Source organism: Aquarana catesbeiana, linkage group LG01, assembly GCF_042186555.1.
Source record: "Aquarana catesbeiana isolate 2022-GZ linkage group LG01, ASM4218655v1, whole genome shotgun sequence".
Taxonomy (NCBI): domain Eukaryota; kingdom Metazoa; phylum Chordata; class Amphibia; order Anura; family Ranidae; genus Aquarana; species Aquarana catesbeiana.
Genome location: NC_133324.1, coordinates 32897039 through 32901410, shown reverse-complemented (window position 1 = coordinate 32901410; position 4372 = coordinate 32897039). Strand labels below are relative to the sequence as shown.

The following is a 4372-nucleotide window of genomic DNA, read 5'->3' as shown; positions in this document are numbered from 1 at the left end:
TCGTCTGTTCCTAGTGATTAGGAACAGCAATCTCTCTGTACTCCCAGTCAGTCGTCCCCCCCCCCCCACAGTTAGAAACACCTCCCAGGAAACAAATGTAACCCCTTTATCAACCTCTAGTTTTAACCTCTTCCCTGCCAGTGACATTTATACAGTAATCAGATTACCCCTGAAAGCTTTTCTGCATCTCTTCCAGGCACTCCTGTCACCAGCAGCCCAGATAAAGAAAGGATAGGGATAGATTCTCCCATGACTGACATCCATGAGGCAAGTCATCCTTATAGCTCTCATGGGTTCCAAGGGGCACAACCTGATGCCATAGCCTTTTTCCTACTAACAATCAACCATTGTTGGACACTACCCTCAAGGATATGTTAATGTCCCTTAGACACAGTCAGCTATGCTATCTCTTATGCAGTATTTTAATCATAATATTACCTCCCTAGGGGATGGAGTGACACATATGGAAACAAAAATGGGGAACTATGAATCCACCTTAAATGACCTTATTGATACTCATGATGCACACATCAAGGAAAATAACTGGATCAAAGACAAGTTGGCAGATCTATCAGATAGATCCCGCTGGAATAACATCAGAATCCGGGGATATCTGAAGTTCTGACAGAGATCAAAAATATTGAGCTGGTCATTGACTGCATTCACAGGCTCCCTAAACCTCAACACCTGCCTGACTCCATACCCAGGGATGTTATCCTGTGCATCCCTCTCTGTCATGCAAAAAAACAACTTAAGCCAAAATCTAGAACCACAGGGACTCTACCTGAACCCTATGCTCACCTACAACATACATTAGAACTAGAGTTGGGCAAGCAGTTCGGGCTGAGCAAAATTTTGTCCCACACATCACCTGTTCCCCCCGTACGGTGAACATCTGAATTTGCTGGGCACTCAGCTGGATGTTAACCCACCAAGCGCCCCACAATGCACTGCACACTGCACAGTGCATTTTAGGGCCCTAATTGGATGCAGCAATGCACCTCGCAGATCAGGTGCAAGGCTTTGCCCAATCAAGGCACAGAGCACAGTCAAAGCCATGATTGGGCAAAGTCACGATGACTTTGCCCAATCATGGCTCAGTGCTCATAGTCCCACCCCACACTATAAAAGGTTCCTTCCCACAGGAACTTTTTTCAGTGTGTTGTTGAAGTAGAGATAGTTAGAGTAGGGCTCTATTTTCTACTAATGAGCTAGTGTGTTCTTGTGACCCTGAGTGTAGAGTGCCAGTGTAGTGTTAGTGCAGTCTGAGTATAGTGTAAGTATTGTGTAGTGTCAGTGTAGCGTGTCAGTGCAGTGCTAGTGTAGTTCTAGTGTAGTGGAAGTATAGTGTGAGTATAAAGAGTGATAAAATAGCGTGTCTGTCCACAGACTCCGTTGTCCACCTGACATTTGTCAAAATGAATCAGTCCTGGATTAGCAGCAGTTATCAAGCCCCTGATGCTGATCTCACTGATTAAATGTTTTTTAGGATCTGGAATCTGTGCAAGACTGTCTAGGCTGCCTAGCTTTGTGGGTGTTGATTTTATATTGAAGTAATTGTTTGGTATAGGCTTCGTGGGCACAATTAACACCCAAGGACCAATTTTGTTCACACCTGTTTGACAGGTTCACATCATTTCAAGTTTTTACAGCAAGGCCAGTTCTTGCGTTCATCAAATGTACCTCTATAGGGTTATGGTGTAAAGGCACCACCAACACCCAAAGCCTAAATTTTCCACACCTGTCTGACAGGTGTATATAATTTCATTTTTTTTATACAGAAATGCCAATTCTTGCTGTCATCAAGAGTACCTCTTGCCATTTCCTGTTTTTTTCCTGTAGTGTGTTCTTGGAACATTCTGCAGGGAAATTTCTTCTTCCTTTCACTGGTCTGTAGATCAGCAGAGGCTTCAGCAGCTGAATGAGTTTGCCACTAATCTCAAAACCATTCCTTAATGACCTTACTGGTAAGCCAGTAATGGTGAAATTGAAGTGGGGTATGGAATACAAGGAATACCTTGTATCTGTGGATGGCTACATGAACATGCAGTTCACCAAAACAGAAGAGTATATTGATGGAGCATTGTCTGGACATCTTGGAGAAATTCTAATAAGGTGTGATAATGTCTTGTACCTGAATATACGAGGAGTAGAAGAGGAGGAAGAAGATGGCGAAATGAGAGAATAAAGCAAATTCCAAATTCGTTTTGTAGATTTATTTTGAATCTTCCCTTCTGAGGTTAATGTTGGACATTATTTTTGTATGTTTTGTTAAGAAAAATAAACAGATTTTTTTTTCAGGAGTACCTCTATAGGATTACAATGTAAAGCTACCACCAACTCCCAAAGCCCAACTCTTTTTTTTTTTTTCCATAAAGATTTTATTGTATAGGAAAAATATATCACAAACAGAAATCGTACATACAATCTTGTACAATCATCACATAGCTTATAGAACAATCAACATTGTATTCATAAGTCTTCCAACAAAGTGCTAGTAGAAGGTTGGTAGGGAAAATTATTTAAGATAATGTTGGGAGCAAAAACATGAAACTTCACGACAGGGTGTTTAATTCCAGTGTAAAATTCCCCCCACTCACATCATCTTTCGGCGAGTATTAAGGGGGGAATTGAGCACCAGGCCAGTCCCGGATTAGGGCTCAAGGGACGTTGAGACCCCCCCAGGCACAAATGTTGAGTGTCCTGAAGCTTCGAGTTCAACAAGTGGAGACCCTCATCTTGGGGCATAAAGAAAATGAGACAACTATACAAGGGTTGCTGACAGAGGAGAGGAAAGTAGAATGATCTAAAGAGGAAGGAGAGGAGGAAAGAGGAAGAAAAAGAAGGGAGGAGGAGGGGGAAAGGGGAAAGAGAAGAAAGGAAAGGGGGGGGATGTAATACTCAAAAATAAAAGAGAGGGGTAGGTAAAAGAGAAAGGGTATAATAGGGAAGAGGTGACAGAGAGGGAGAATGGGTAGACCACCAGGAAGATGGATGTGGGGGTCCAGAGTGAATCATGGGTTAAAGAGAGTAGGAAGAGTTAAGAAAGAAAATGGAAAAGGTTAAATGTGGGAAGTGAGGTGTATGTAAAAGTGAGAGGGGAGTAGGGAGGGTAGTATTTGGAGGTGAGGCTAATGGAAGCAGAAGAGAATGGCTCCGGGGTGCAACCGAGCCCGCCCCCCCAGGACCTGAGGGGAAAGCAAAGACAGGAACAGCCCTCCTGGTTGAAAGTGGCTATGTTTGTAGGGAGACCCTTGGGAGATACTGGCGGTATCCCTCAGTGGTCGTGAAGTGTATCCAACAGGACCATGTAGCCGTGAACTTCTGAACCCTATCCTGAGAAACATGAATAAGCTCTTCCATGTCTTTTGTTTTGGAAATTCTTGCAAACCATTCACCGATTGATGGAACAGATGTCGATTGCCAATGTTTTGGGACGCATAGTCTAGCAGCATTAACTAGATGCATCGCTAGGGATTTGAAGTAGTTTTGTTTGGATAATGATGTATGGTGTAAAAGAAATTGGGCTGGGGTAAAGTCGAGAGTAAATGTGGTAATTTGTGCTATTAATTTATGAACCTCCTTCCAAAAGGGTTGGAGGATTGCGCAGTCCCACCATACATGGAGCATAGTACCCACTTCCACTCCGCATCGCCAGCAAGTGTTGGGAATAGAGGTCTTAAATTTGTGGAGTCTTGAGGGGGTTCTATACCATCTGGTAGCTATCTTATACCCGTTCTCTTGTGTAGTAACATTCAATGAACCCTTGTGTATGTATTCATGGACCTTATTCCATTCCTCATTTGTTAAGGGTGTCAAAAGGTCCCTATTCCATGAAATCTGTGAAGATGAAATGGTAGGTGTCAAGGGATCATTAAGCAAAGTGTACAAAAGAGAGATGAGGTGTCTTTGTGGGATTTTACGGTGACACAGGGTTTCAAACTGAGTGAGCTGTTTGATTGATGTGAGATTCCAGGAAATGTCTGATTTGCCTATAGGTCCAGAAGGAAAATGCTGACGTTTTGGATATTTCTATGAGTTTTTCTAGGGGCATGATTTTCCCATCCTGATAGAAATGCATGACTAGAACATCTTCATGTGGCCATTCTTTCTGCAGGAAGTTGGTGTGGGAGCCTGGAGAGAAAGCAGGGTTTCCTCTTAACGAAGTTAAGGGGCCTGGGATTGAGGCTAAGTTTCCCTTAAGTGAAGCCTTTCTGAATGCTAATAGGGACGGATGGATTAGTGGATGTGTCATTATTGGTTGTGGCCAGTGCTTAGGGGATAACCACGGGAGTAAGTGTAAAGGAAGATGTGATACGGCATTTTCCAGGGCAATCCAGGATTTCTTGAGGGTGTGGATATTCCAATCCGC

The 4372-nt window shown here is 43.1% G+C and overlaps 1 pseudogene; it reads left to right on the top strand.

The window, feature by feature from the left end:
* Window positions 1-1921: 1921 nt before the first annotated feature.
* Window positions 1922-2188, top strand: LOC141124184 (small nuclear ribonucleoprotein F pseudogene; annotated as a pseudogene).
* The last annotated feature ends 2184 nt before the right edge of the window (window positions 2189-4372 follow it).